The sequence below is a fragment of the Diadema setosum genome, chromosome 3, assembly GCF_964275005.1.
Source record: "Diadema setosum chromosome 3, eeDiaSeto1, whole genome shotgun sequence".
Taxonomy (NCBI): domain Eukaryota; kingdom Metazoa; phylum Echinodermata; class Echinoidea; order Diadematoida; family Diadematidae; genus Diadema; species Diadema setosum.
The window spans coordinates 26,292,170-26,308,876 of record NC_092687.1 but is presented as its reverse complement, the minus strand read 5'-3'; positions in this window follow the sequence as shown (position 1 = coordinate 26,308,876).

Sequence of the window (16,707 nt, the reverse complement as noted above, 5' to 3'; positions counted from 1 at the left end):
ATCTGGCCGGTCGGTGGGGTTGTTTAGAAAACGGAAAATGTCGGTTGAAATATGATTATAGGACGTATAGTTTTTGCTGTCCACAGAGAGGTATATACTTGCTACATTAAGAAGGGGAAGAAATAAATCCCATTCAGTAGTCGTTTGATCGTTTCCAAAACTTCTGTAAAGCACACTTAGACAAAGATTATTACCTATTCAGTACATTTTAAGCTTATAAAGAACGTATATTGATTTATGAAGATGAAAAGCTACCAACTAGGTTTATGTCGGTTTATCTACAATAGCCTTAGATAGACCGCTGTCTTTGGGATTCATTCTTCCTTTTGCTATCTTGGGATATGTGGTGTTACTGTTCACAGCATTTTTCCTTTTGGAGTCTTAGTAATTCAAGGTGAGTGAATGATCCCTGTCATAGATTGAAGAGGAATGTATATACACCTCATATCACTAAGCCTTGGTTGCAAACGGCTCCTTATACAGCAGAAAATACGACGTGTTCACAAAGAAGATTGTATATCGGTCAAAGTTCACATCCGTTCACGCTTGTGTGAATCGTCAGAAATTCACTGTGAAATTCTTTTGATGTGTTTTGTCGGCACTATCACTGTCCTGGAGGGTATGACAGTTATCTGGTTTTAAAATAGATGGATACAGGTAAGAGGAAGAAGTTGCGTTATGAGAGATTCAGATCATGGCGATGATAGATGACATTTATAAGCTGTGAGGAGTGAACGGCGATATGGCATAGGAACGTGTGTTCTGTATGCCATTTTGGCATGTACAATACCAGCCGTATTGTAACAGCAAAGTAAGGGAAGAACACGGTGCCTACGCTATGGCATACAAAATGAATTTAGCTAAGAAAGCGCTTATTCATTTCTGATTAGAGCATCAGTTGTATTATCCTGAAATGACAAAGGTTTATTGAATTTGTGATATTTTCGTGTAAACGTGATTTTGAATTTTTGACGGTCAGTCTATAAATCCTTAGCGAGTCCGTTGAGTACGACGAATAATCTTCCCACTAGCATCTCAGACATATCGACGGTGAGTGTCTTGCTTTTCTCTGTTTTACTAAACTTTCCAGGCAGGTAAAATTCTCAGCATATAGCTATCGACTTCTTTAGACATTTTAGTTTCATCCTATCTGCTTAGAAATCAATAAAAATTTACATTTCATGACACTATTTGGATGAAAATGTACGAATCACCGCACTAGGTGAAAGGTTGACTTCCGTCCCGAGACGAAAGTGGAATGACGTCATCAGATTATATCTGGAAGGAATCCAGTGAACTATGTTTCTTTTCAAATCATATGATTCACAGACTGTGATTCATCACGTATCTTTTTCATCATGATTGAGATCTCAAACCCAGTCTCGTAAATTTGTTTATTGCAATCTTTGGGCAGAACATTCAGTTGAAGTAAATCCGTTGTGTGCATTTTTGAGCAGCTTTACCTGTTTTGTAAAGGATGCATTCTCCTTTTTTCAGTCTAGTTGACAGTTTCATTTCAGACCTAAAAATGTGGAACTGTCATGACAGTTTAATGTTACTTTAAATTTATCGATATGTGATATCAGTCGATATAAATTATGTATATGTATAAGATATATATTTTATATGAACTTAACGTTCGATGATTATGACAGTAACAAAGTAACATAAATATTGTGATAAACCATGATATTTCTAATAATGCATATAGTTGTTTCGAATTATTTGCAAAAGGAATGGAAGGTATGCCGCGAACTTGCGTTATCATAAGTGAGGCAAAACACCTGCCTCACTGTAATCCTTTCGAATAGGTAATGAACATGCATCAAGTTCTCCCGAGATGTATACATATGTAAGTGCGTGTGTGTGTATGTTTGTGTGTGTGTGAGGGGGGGGGGCATTATACATGAATATAATATCCGATTCCACGAAAGGCTGATGAAGTCTGATTTTTTGAAAGGGGCGGCTGTCTCAGTTTTAATCACTGCGACTTATCCCGGTAAGGCAGACATTATAATGTATTTTGTACCAATATATAGGGCCTGTGTGTGTGTGTGTGTGTGTGTGTGTGTGTGTGTGTGTGTGTGTGTGTGTGTGAGTGTCTGTGTGTGTTTGTCTGTATCCGTGTATTCGTCTCTTTGCATCATTCTTTTACACATTAGAGCACACTTCGTACTCTCCGTATAATAGCAATACTTTCCCCTCAGATTCTCGAAAGTCATCTACGTCATCTGACGTCACGATGTCGAAGGACAACAAAGTAGATTTTGGCGCTGTTCCATGAACAAAGAGCGGGCAGGATGGGCAGAAAATGACTAGAAAATGGTCACCAAAATGTTCTTATTTCTAGCCAATCTCCTCCCAAATTGCCAAACTAATGCTGTATTTTGTGCATCTGGAAATGAAAACTATCTTTTGGTCAAAGAAAGGATTTAGACTGAGCAGAGGGCTACACTTTCCAAACTCCCTATTACACTAGCTTGCCAACTCGATTCACCGTGGGAGTGGTAGTAACGCCATCCGTTATTTGGACGCCGTTCAAATACCAAGCCAGCTCGTAGGAACCATACACTTCTTCTGCCGAACAGACAGCCGTTACCTCTTGGTTAGCCGGGAGAGGGTTGGATACATTGAGTGTCATTTGGATGCCATCTGATTATACAACAAAGTCATAAGAAAGGGAAAAAGAGGGAAAGAAAGTCAAAAAGAAAGTGAGACTAGTTTTTACACAGTACAAAAGTCAACACGTGTTAGAAAGTTGATGTAAAACGTCAAGCATTCATTATTATCAATGTCATTTAAAACGACTGTGTATGGTCTGTTTTGTGTTAAACTATGACTAAATGATACTTCACAAGAATAAAATAGTCCATTCGAGTAATGTATAACAGTTACTTTCACGGTTGACTCCCCGTGATAAACTCAAATTTAAACTAAGAAAAAAAAATGACGTTCACAATGGTCATGAATGTACACAACAGTGCAGCTATTCTAAAGCGTATCTTTTCTACCTGTCATTGATGAGAGTTTGCACTATCAAAGCGTGTCCGACAAAGTTGAAAGAACATTGCGAGTGAAAACGTGTAACAAAAAAAAAAAAAAAATGCTACAAGCCTAAGCGATACACGAAATCCTTTTTCTTTTCAACAGGTAATATCAATGACTTCGCTACGTTTCAATCAGACCATAATGCTTACCAATATGTTGTATGACGATGGGAAGGATGCTAACGAGTAGCAAAAGTCGACAGTTAACCACCATCGTCACTCTCAGCTCTCTTGTCGAAATCTGATGAGAAGAAAGAAATGAAGATTGATAATTCTTAACAGCAAACGTAATCGTTGTATTGTTCCATTAACACACATAAATTGAATGCAAAGTCTCCTTTTCCTATTATCTATGTCCTAATTTTGTTACAGAGTGTATATTCAATATATTTCTACAAATACCATATTCATGTCATGCATGTGCATATCTATGCGTAGTGTACATTGTACATGCTCACGTAATCACTGACCTACACACAGCGGTGTGGTCACTTCCTTCTACAACTAAACTAAAATCCTGTTCTTTCAGTCGTTAATTATGTAGATAATAATAAGAAAAAAAGGCAAAGAGCGCTGGTACATGATAAGAAAATCAGAAGAAGATATCCCGAAGAACCCTGATGAATGCTTAAACTTAATGGAGACGTCGGTAGCCAGCTTCTCGACAAACTAATGTGTAGCAAAATAGATGATGTCCGAAATGACTCAATAAGAACTACGTGTCTCTATCACTTTAGATGTTCGTCACCCGATACGTGGGAAACGTAGCAGTCCGCAATTACTCCGCGCAGTTTGAAACTCTTATAAATTTCTGGTGTGAGGCATTTTCTTGTTAATCTTAAATAATGCACTGCATATACGATTTCCTGAGTGAACAAGTTGACTTAACACTTATCCGTAATATCATACCAATTCTCACGCACTCTATTATATTATTGGTATTCTTATCTTACGCCCTATTTTCTTGTTGCGCATTGACATAGACGGGCATCGTTCTTACACCTGATCTATATGCTCGTCAATGATTGTACAAATCCGGATCTGATAATCTCATGCGATGAAGAGGAAATGTGGTGTCACTAAATACACTTGGTTTCAATGACATGCAAAATGAGGTATCGTAATACTACTCGTTATAGAATATCACTGAATATTTTGGAACATGTATTATTTAATAATCTAAATTGTTATCCCCCGTATCCATGTTTCATTGTTTCGCTTAAAATAACGTAATAAAAAACAAGGCATTGGGATGTACATCCATTATCATGTTAGTATAGGGCTTTTTAATGGAAGGCACCAGTTAATTATGACGATGTTAGTACAATTGCTAATAAGAAGAAAAGTAAACTGCAGTAATCTATGACTGACATTGAGTTTAAGAAAACAGACATGAGTTTATCAGTTTCGTCCTCTCCTTAATCTGTAGAATTTTTCGCAGAATGTAATATCATATCCTTTAGTGATAAAGATTGAAGATTATTTCGAAATTGGAGATGGCGGATATCTTTATTCACCTTCTCATTGTATGGGTATCTGCAAATCTGATAAGACTATTCTATTTTGAAAGAAAAATCAAATGAAATTCTTTCCGTCTTTCACTCGACGAATGTGACAAGAATATCGCATCCGAATTCAGTGATACAAGATAAGAAATTACCGCAATCATCACTAAATATAGTTATTTTTTCTGATTTACCATTTAAAATCAAATCTAAAGTAATTATTGTGAATTGATATTGATGCATGTGCGTAGGTATGTGTGTTTCTTTGTTTTCCTTTGTGTATGATTAAAATATATTCATATACAGTGCTACAGACTTAAAGTTTTTTTTTTTCAAATGTCATCAAATTGGAATGAATCACATAAACGCTAAAAATAGAATGAAAATGATTCATCATGGTTGTTTTATATAGAATATATCAATTCATTTGAAAACATTTAGTTATTTCTCGCAATTCTTCTTCCGTTTTTTAATCTGTAGAACATATTATTTCCCCCACAACATGCCACATTCATTAAGGTCGACTTAAGGAATTATATGAAATTGAAGTTTACACTCCTGAACTGTGTCATGTATATAAAATCACTGTTTATCATGATGGTCTTGTTTGTGTATAGATCACGATAATGCTTTTTGTAACAGGTTTGTCAGGAAAAGAAAAGATAATTTTGACTTGAATCAGTTATTGAACGGGGATACAAAATGTGTTGATAAATGTACAAATCAATACGTATATATGGGAGTTTCATCTTCCCCTGAGGAAACTAGTTTCACATAACACATATCCGGAAATTAAAGTCAAATTTCAAATCAAAACAACTTTGTCTCTGACATCGTGGGTCGAGTTCCTGTTTGTCTTCGATCGAGCGGTTTCGATCACTCGAGCTGATGCTGTTGGCAAGCCTCTTGTAAAATCACCTCTATAGAACCATCACTCACACAAGAAAACATATGAGACAGTACTGATGTGCTATGGTGTCGTGTGTATACGATTATCACGAGGGAAGCATAATAACGCTAGCAGGGATTACGGTGTTGGAAAAGTTTATAATGATTAAAGGAAACGTTTCTGCATGAACCATTAATGCCAAAAAGAAAGACAACAAACCCGTCGAATATACATAAATGAATTATAAATGGATATTATACACTAGTATTATATATATATATATATATATATATATATATATATATATATATATATATATAATATATATATAATGAAGAAATAAACTGGTAAATGCATTTTTAGCCAATAAAGAATGAGTTTAATCGACTCGAATTTTCAGCAGCCTCCGCCTTCTTCAGGAGTCTTGACAGTCAACACGACTCCTGAAGAAGGCGGAGGCCGCTGAAAATTTGAATAAACTCATTATCTTTTGGCTAAAATATGCATTACCAGTTTGTATCTTCATTTCTTCGTGGAGCCATGCAATACGTGAATTCTCAACATGTTTATATATATATATATATATATATATATATATATGCGAAGAGTTTGTTTGCAAAAACCTATAAGTCCATATTTGCCAAACGGAGATATTTGCGATTAAAGGTCAAGAAAAATAAAGAGAATAATAAGAAAATTTTTGCTTCTTTTGACCATAACTTCAAAAATGTACCTTTTGTATGTAGTGACCAATATATCATTTAAAAGGTATTATTTTGTACTTTATGACAGAGACCGTACTTCAAAATCTTCAAAAATGGACTGATCGGTTGTTGCAAACAAACTCTTCAATATATATATAATTTATTCTATGTATTAATTACATATCATATAGAAATATTGTTTATATAATATATGTATTATGTATGTATATATATTATATATATATATATATATATATATATATATATATATATATATATATATATATATATACATATGCACAGAGTGAGAGATGGAGAGAGAGAGAGAGAGAGACTTTGTGTAGAAGGCTTGATCTCATTGACTTAAAGTGTTATGAGCTCTATAGCATGAAACCTTCATATTCACATACACATGCAAAGTGCAAAGGAATACATAATGCTCACTGGAGTGGTTTTATTCATTACGACAAACAGCTGCATAATGAGAGTATCTGATTTTAGGAAAGCGAAGAAAATAATTCTATTTGCATTTTTCTAGCATGATAAAAGAACACTTGACCCTTTATTACTCTTCCGAAAGGAAAGGGCTGCATACCCCCGGAACTACCTACGCTAGAATGCAAATTAAGATAATGTGTACATTATTTTCATTAAGAAAAGAAAAAAAAAATCATGTCGAATTCTCTTCACATTTTCTTTCGTTTCCAAAATATGACGTCACAAAACGTTGTAGCCTTCTCGTCCAGCAGCAAAATTTTAATGATTCATAAGTTTTCAACGGATTATCCAATTTTCTTCAAAATTTTCCTGATGTGTTATTCTAATATTGCTGTTTTCATTCAATGCACACATCTTATATAATATATTTCAATTTCGTTCTTCCTTTATCCTCTTTCAATCTTGGAGTAGTATAACCGTTAATTTCTGCAGAGCTCTATAATGTAGAGAGGGCAGTTCTAGAATAAAGACCAATTTTCGTCAAACTTTGAACCATCAATATCAGTCTCTTCTGAAGGACAAAGTAATCTCTTTAGGCTATCGTTATGGTATTAACATGTCTCCTTCGCCGGCAATAGAGACTAACACCAACATCTCCGCCCGTGGTCGTGAACATGTATGTAGTATAGCAGCCAAACTCACCGGTCAATTTTACGTGCATTTGAGGATATAACTACGTTTTATTAAAAAAACTACTTTATTCATTAATTACACGAAAATAGTAGGCCTATATTGATGCTTCGCAATCTTTATCCTACAGTAGTAAAATCGAACAGTCAAAGAAATAAAGAAGAAAGAAAAGAAGAAATAAAGTAACAAAAAAAAAATCCCTGTGGAACGGCTATGAAACTCTGTAGACATCGAAACCGGAAACGGTCGTCCCCGTGCATCTCTCAGTGATCAATCATGGGTCCACCACTTGGAGAATTAATTTCATGATAATGTCAGAAGTTTCCATAGACACTAAGACAATAAAATGTCAATATCACAGCTTCTTTCACATGGGACTCAATGATATGATTTTGGTGTGATTGGAAATTCCGAAACCTAGGTTGAAGAAACAAATCCTTCTGTACTGATTCCAAATTATTATTTTTTCCTGAAAAGGTGTAGACTTCAAAGTTTGAGGTGGAGGGGGTCTGTGTGTGAAAGACCGTCTCTGTTCTTTGATGGCGTGATGACCGATCCGTGGATGAAACTATTATGAGTTTTATTCTTTATTTTGTTGAGATAGAACATAATCATCTTTAGCCCTCAACTTAGATTTTGAGAATTTAATTTCAACACTGCCCATGCCCAATTAACTATAGAGAGAAGAAGGTGAAATATTTACGGGAGATTTTGATATTGACACGATACAGTATGCGGCAATAGTTATAACAAAGACTTTTTTATTCATTAGAATCATAGGCCCTAATTAGGCCTACCATATATCAACAATACCTCTTTATGCATAAATAATAATGTAATCAAGGGTGACCAGATCCACTGCAATATAGGGTTCCCAGTTTGATATACTATCAATTGCTATTAGAACTAGTAGGCCCCATTGTAATATTTCTGACTACTTGCAAACACTTTTGGTCAGACGGTGTACGTGACGCAAGTGAAAATAATTGACCAGGCATATGGTTTTCTTGATACTTTGAATTAATCATGGTTGAATGCATGCATTTCTTTAAGGAAATGACGTACACAGGATTACAAACAAATTCCTAAACAGCAGTGGGTTTCCAAAACAAAATTACTTTCAATAAATCGCGATCACTGAGTACTCTTGAATGTTAATTTCAAGGATATGATATCACTAAAAAGATATGTTTAATATGTATTCTGGCCAATAACTAATACGCAGAGATTAGAGCTATATAAAAAGAAGTATTTTGCGGACAAATTGAGTCAATTCAAAAGTGGTATTAACACATGTATTCATTATAACGATTTAGTACTGAAGAACAAAAATAATTGTTACTTTGAATTGAAAACTTTGAATAATACTGAAGCAGTGAAGTTGCATGTTTTCAGCGAGCTAGGACTGGAGGAGAGCCGACTCATCCCATGATACCATTATTTTTGTGTACGCAGTACACGTTGCACTATCGTAAGTAGATTGCGTGGACGTATGGACGGCTATGATTGTTGCGTTGCATTCTGGGACGGAACAACTATAACAACCATTCAAACAATATGGCGATGCTCACTCGGCTACTGTCAATTACAATGCCGGCCCAGCGCAACGGAACCAACTGCCAATTCTCGAAGTAATTCAAACAGAAAAATATCTGTAGTTACAGGATCACTGTGAGTATTTTATGACGTGTGTGTTAATGTTGATGCATATTATCCACATGTTATTTATACTGGAATTGTTATTACTACTCTGTAGTTGGTGATCAGTTGCATTCGTTTCGCCTCGTCAGCGCGTCAGTAAGTCCGATCCAGCAACGGCTCGGCTGCCCTTTGCTTTCCCACAACTCCCCGCATCGCATCGCAGCCGTCGGCCAAGGCTTACTCGCATGCATGGGCACCAGCCGAGCCTTCTAATTTGTTAGCTCCTAACGTTTAATACAACGTTACAACGACTACAGATGGGGGGTTGTGTACAAGGACACTTAAGAAGTTGAGATTTAGATGATTTTTTTCACGTTGCCATTCTCAATAAAAGTATTCCAATACACAATGATGAGGTTCTGAAAATGATAATTTAGGCCTAGCTAGGCCTACTTAGTTTAGTGATGTTAACAGTTCTTCCAAAGCAAAGCGAACAAAATCAATTTTTGTCGTAATTAACGTTTCATAGAGCTTAGAACTTAACTGAAGCCCTTGCAAATATATTTTGAACGTTGTAACTTGTAGTAGCCAGCCTCCGTGTATTGTCTATGGGAATGGATTAACACTGAAGTTTGTTGTTTCTGACTTCGAGTAAACACGCGCACAAGTTTCACATCGCGCGTGTGATAGAATATTGCGCGCTTCTTCTGGTTGACAGATCATGAAACAAATCGCCGAATTCTGCTTTAGAGAAGATACCTAAAAAATTGGTATGAAATCTTTATTCAAAAGCCATTGTATTTTATGCTTATTTTTAATATTGTGTTTGTGGAAGAAAATTTTTAGTCCGGTCCCACAATTTGTGCGGTCCAACCACCCTAACCCATGTTAGTGCCTTTTAGTGGTAGGCCCTACCACCTATCGTCACCCAAAAGATCTGTAGCTTGTTTATTCCAAAAGTATGAAACAAATTTGCCTAATTTTTACCTCAAATATGCCATAAATACTGCAGTTTTGAATATCGTGACTGTCCTGTTGATTCTCAATCTCCGTTGTAAAATACAATGTAACACAATTTTAGTGCATGCGATCCATTTTCTATGCGAGGCTGAAAATGGTAACCATTAGAACTTCACGATTGGGCACCCCCTCCCTCCATACAAGTGTAGGTAATACATGTAGGCCTACATGTGAATTTCACAGTCATGGCACCATGTGTCGTTACTGAGCGGATGTATAATTGAAATGTGTTTAGACTTAATAGTTTAGAATGTTAGTTTGTTTATGAGTTTGGTTTTTGTTTCTTCGTTTTCATTGTTTTCATAGCCTACACGTATAGAGTCTAGTGCCATACCAATGGCACTTAATCCCACGCGTACCTTTTCGTTCTATTAAACGCAAACAGCCATGATACGCAGGGTACCGATGTCAAGGTACCCTGCCAATAGGTGGTACCCTTACCATACAACAAGTGTGGTTGGGTGTCACTCGACACCCTAATTTGTTTTTGTTTTTTTCGTTTTTTTTTTTCCTGTCAGTAGAACCGTAAGATATTGCATCACACAATTTGCCTGAAATTACATGTAGGCCTTTAATAGGGTCCTACATGTGGAAAGAATACCGTACTCTGAATTCACAAGCACTTATTAAAAAGGCAAAGCGATTTGAGATAGATTGAAATAAGTTAACTTCCAGTAGATCTACGTCTGTACTTCGAACGCGTGGGGTGTACGATGTACAAATGTAAATTATCCCCACACTTGGAGGCCAGCGCTGTACTTTGAAACCGACACCCGTACCCTCTATTGCCAATATGTTTGAAGTGCACGTACATGTACTTGTATAGCCCGACCAGACACTGTTACGCTATGCGAAAACAGCGTCTGACACGCACGGCATGCAGCCTCGAAGTGAGGAACCTCAACACAACTACAAAACTTAGGAACATGTATACTTTTCTCCTTTAAACAGAATACTTTACTCACGTTAAATGCTACAGAAGAATAGTTCGCCACACTGGGTCCATGGAGACCACTTGCGATAAGTCCGTGGAACAAATAAATGACACTTTCTGGCGCAATTCCTGACCGTCGGGCTTCGTCGTTGCAGGATTCAAAATGGCGCCTTGACTTATGCGCATGCGTGACCGGATGTGCTCCAGAGCGAGCGCGTGTGCGTTGAAAGTGTCGAACAAACCTTGGCGTCTGCGACACAATAACCCAGTACAGTTTATAGCTGTATACCTTATACTAGTAACCGTGCGTACGCTGCTTGAAAGGGCATTCACATCACGTGACCACCCGATATCTAAGCTTGGCCTGGCGTGAAAGATTGTGTACGGTGTGGACATGCTGGATATGATGATCAATTTCGGTAAGTTTCATTACGTACATTTGAATATATATAGCATCAGATGTAGAGTAAATATTGAAGAGTATACTCGATGAGTTTGAGGTGACAAAAATGATCGTAAGTATCAAAAGTCAAAGCTATCGTGATACGATTACGTCGCCTCTCCTAGTGATTGGTGGTCGCGCACGTACAGCCCTGTCGCGACGTACCATGTACAGCGACTGGGCTGTGTATAGTTAGTACTTGTATAATGCTTTTTGCAATATGTATTCTTAACCCGTTGAGGACGGTTTGATTTTGCTACAACACGCATTTCCCATAGACGCTTGCCCGAGTATACTCGGGACTCGTCCTCAACGGGTTAATGTGGTATCATTGTTTTGCTATTGCTATTTATTATCGTGGGTTTTTTTTTGTCACTAATACCTGGTCTATTTAACAGATTATAATAAATTGACCCAAGTGAACACTGCGTAGTCTCGTGTGTGCATTGTCGTTCTTTACGCACAGTACAGTACTACATTTCTAAAAGGATGTCAGTTTCAATGTACAGATGGTGTCGATGTGCTGGATACCTACATTGTACCATACAACTACAATGGTGTAAATACAGTCCAATGTTAGATTACTTTTTTGGGGGAGATATCTTTGCCATTTCTAACTTTACTGATTTTCTTCAGATGTATAAACTTTGAATTCTTTGTGGAATTTGTACACTGTACATATAATTTGTAATGCAGATACATTTCATATAAGGCGGTAAGAATCTCGCAAAAGTGAAAGCTGAAATCCTCACCTCAACTAATGCTATAACATCCCTCTAAAACTTGCAACAATTAAAGGTACCTACATTGTAAATGCAATCTGTGGTGCATAATGTACACACAGTGCATGTTCATGTTTGAGTAACTTTGAATATTAACAGAGCCACAATAAACCATTTTAGCACCTCAGCTCTTACCTGCCTACACGATGAAGTCCCAATACTAGGGAGCTTTTGAAGTTGATGCAGTGAGCTGGGCGACACAGGAAGTGCAACCAACCTTGAAGGTACCTGGTACCGCGTTCTTTGATCAGCTGCATACTGTACGTGTGCCTTGCCCTTACAGTTTGTGCAAGCACATTCGCATAACACATGTGTACTATATAAGGGCAATTCCACGGTAACTGACGTTACACGTAAGGATTTTCATGAAATTGTTTACCTTGTAGTTTTGTGAATGAAAGCACCTTGGGCTTGCAATTAGCATTGATGAATAAGTTCATGACAATGAAGAAATAGGTGGAAAGTTTTTCTCTCAAACTGCATTTCTTATCACATAGCAAGTGAAAATGTGTCGGTAACTGACGTTACGGAAAAAGGACATGGGAAATTATGGTGTAGATGTAAATGGAAATATCTCATGTCCCTGACTTTTAGCCTTTATGTGTTTAATGTGGCAATACACCTAGGTTCTTAGGAACAGGTGTGCAAAATAATGTGCAATTTAGTTGTCTCCTTTTACCACCATGCCAATTTCAGTGAAGGCATGACGGTAACTGACGTTACGTAACTGACGTTACGCTTACATTTGCCATAGGGTTTACACATGCAAAATCATGATTGGGAATAGCTATGTGATATTTCATAATTCTGACCATTCAGAATGATTTGGTTGATATGGAGTCATACCTTGGTTCATCAGTCATAAATACACAATGAAATGAAACAGTAGTCCATTTTCTTTGTATTCTATGAAAACTTAAAGGTAAACATGTCAGTAACTGACGTTACGTAACTGACGTTACACATACTTTACCGTGGGGTTTACAGAGAACTAATTTATTTAACAGGTTATTATACTGCTGCAATGTACCAGTGACAATCCCAGGCAACTACAGCAACAAATTAAAACAAAATCTAAAGACACAAATAATATTGGGTGGGCCCTTTAGGGGGCACCCCCCCCCCCCATGCCATAGCACAGTTGGGCAAAAATAATGTAAATGCACAAGAGGATATTTCTTGACATTTGTCTGAAGATTTAATTTTTATTCAACATTTATGATTACACAGAGCCATTAATAGATTAAGCAGTTCCAAGTATGAATATATTGACATGGCTAAGGGCTTTTTTTGTTTGTTTGTTTTTTAATGAACAGGAAAGTTTTTATCTACATAGAGTGCTCCACTCATAATACCTTGTAGTACTAAACAAAACATGGATATTTTTGTGCTTGAAAAAAATATCAAAATATCTTCCAGGTCATGGGGGAAAAAAAACATGTATCAACTCATAAATATGCATAAATATGTATCAAATCTATTGTGATATATTTCTCCTTCTTTTCTTTATTTTACTCCTGATGATCTCCATCATCAATTGATTTAAATGAAAAGTGTCGCACTTTTAATATTTCTCTGTGAGGAAGAAAAATAAATGCTTTTTTGGTCAAAAGAGCATTATTGTTTTACTCCTAGCTTGAAGTAATTTAACTGTTTTTCTTTTCCTTTTCACTGATATATCACGGCTTGCAAATCCATTCGAGATACCCAAAAATCGGACTTTGCAACGAAAGAATACTAAAATCAATATAAAAAACTCTTCCTGTTCATAATTATCATGTGTTGTATTACAAAATGTCCCTGCATGAATAGAATAAAGTAATCAACAAATACACACTGTATGAACATTTTTTTTTAAACCCTATAGAATCCTCTCTCACTTTGAGCAACATCAGTGTTAAGTTTCAAACAATAATGAGTACATGCCTTACGTACCATAATACAAGATGAGCCATGTTAACTACACCACACATTTAAGTGCAAGAGAAGAAATATCTGTTTGTGCATTTGCCTTGAGGTAGAAATTTGACTAAGCTTCCTGAAAAAAAAAAGAAAAATGCCAGCAAAAGCAAACATTGGTGAAGATTGTTAAACTGTTGGTATACAGTTGTGCAGAAGTTTGTTTGGTTTTTTTTTTTTTGTAGAAAATGTGGTTGACATGCAATCATGTCACTGATTAGGCCTACAAACTTTGGTAGCTTTATCATCCTGTAGGACTGGGAATGTACTAATTTGAGTGCATATATACTGCATGTGGCAAACTAAACTTCCAGATGTTTTAACCTTAAACTTGTGCTGAATCAAAAATCAAAAGCTCAAGCTTCCCCCCCCCCCCCCAAAAAAAAAAAAAAAAAAAAAAAGATAATCATGGTAAATGAATGAATAAATGAATTTAGAAATAAAATAAAATTTTAAAAAAAATATCCATGGACATACCATGGTAATGACATCATTTCCTATGAAAGGGATTGCTGCTCTTTGTTGTAAGTTGACTTCCCAGATGTATTGAAATGGCCAAAAGTCAAAAAATTTGCCTCAGTTATAATTACTGTCATGGTAACTGACGTTACATACTCGTGTATGACGTTTCGGTAACTGACGTTACACATTTTGTAGTGTTCATTTTGACTCTCCAGTATGCCAAGTATCCTTATTTCTGGTATTAAAATAAAGGCATATGGGCATACATTAGAAATCCCAAGTTACATCATACAGCTCACTTCCTTTGATGAATAAACTTAAAAATTCCTTGTTTTTGGTAACTGACGTTACATCCATTAGTATCAAAGTAATTTAACAGTTTTTATCAAATTCTTTAAAGCTACCAGCTTTTTTTTCTATCGTGTGGTAAAAGACTTCTCTTGTAACTGCATACATGTGAAAGATTGTTGTTTAGAGTACTAATAAAGTGGATATACAGAGAGTAAGTTATGCAACAATACACTCTTTTCACCATTGAGTTATAGGCATATTTTGGCAGCCATTTTGAAAATCAAAATGGCCGCTTTTATTGAAAAACATAATGATTCTTAAAACTTCAACTCAAGTACTGTCTGAAAATGTATGGTGTTTGAAACAAATATCATTTTGAATTTTTGGCACCTGTGTCCTAGTTACCGTGGAATTGCCCATAAGTGCAATGCTGCAAGTCAGCCGAGTCGCCCCTTTCCCAGCTGTGCAAATATACAATACATGTACATTGTAGGGTTATGTACTGTGCAATGACGAGAACGATATTGTTCCTGCAACTGTGTTTGGTGATTCTAGAGCACTGCTATTTTTGCCTTTTAGAAGGTTTACTGCCATTGTAACAATCTTACAATAGTACCTTTGAGAGGAAACAGAACTTCCAAGGTTGTAACCATAACAGTGCAGCAGTAACCACACGCAATATGTACAATGTTCAAGCTGTACATTGTACTTGTAACATCTGCCCAATGTACATAATGCAGGCTGTTGCATACATGTGCAGTTCCATGGAGCCTGTTTCAGAAATGGCTAATTGTTTTTCTTTTACATCACAACCCTCTATAAAAATTAAGTTGCACAGTATACTGTGTTGGTACAGTGTGGACACCCGTTAACGAAGCCCTCGGGTCTGGCAGTTTTCTTTTGTCAAATCAAAGTTTCGTTATGACCAAACAAATACACAATTGAAAAATGAGCGCGGATATTCTTGCGGCCTGAATGTTTACTTCGTACTGTATACTGGAATTTCGTTATAAACAGTGTTTGTTATGGGGAGAGCTATTAACTGGTATCTGGTGGTCCACACATTGTATTTCTTCCTTTGTCATTGTACAATGTATCATGGCTTGATGGGACTTTGTAGTTGACAATTCTGTCAAATGAAAGAACATGAGTTTGTCTATTTAAACATATTGTCACACCTGCCTAAACACCTTTCAGAACTCAACGCAAGCTCTGAGAGCCAGTCAGCATGTACAAATACATATTATTGTATGTGTTTACTTGATACCACATAAAAACAATGTTACCTGTTCTATTTCCTCAGCCAGTGATTTTACAAGTAAAATAGTTATTTCATCTTCTAACTTAAAGAAGCTATTCAAATTCATTTTTTTTATAGTTCATGCTAATTACACTTATTTTGTGAGTTGCACATTATTAAACATTTCTGAACAAGCTTTCAGCTTCATTAAAGACCAGTTCAAGACTTAGCAGCAAACTGCTGTTGTGGTGACAAGTACAAGTAAAAATCATTTTCATATGGAAATGCATGGGTCTAGGGCTGTTAGAATTTGTCATGTCAGACTGTTCTTATTTAAATCGAGAGACAAGGAAAGGCATTTAATACCAAGACATTACTGTAAAAATGGCAATTTTTATGGTGTTGAAATTTTTCGCGAATTTCACGCAACCAGAAACTAGCACAAAAATAAAAGCGCGCAAATATTTTTGCTTGCCTTATGTTCCAGTAGTTGATGTAGACTTCTAACTCTTCTTACCCTGCCGAGCGCGAAAAATTAGTCCCGTGAAAATAGCCACAGCTAAACTTTGGGGGCACAGACAAGTGTACCAGACATGAGAAAAGAATTCCTACACTGGAAGTGCAATCCCCTTGCAGGGGGCAAAGTTACCTCAGTTATCAAAT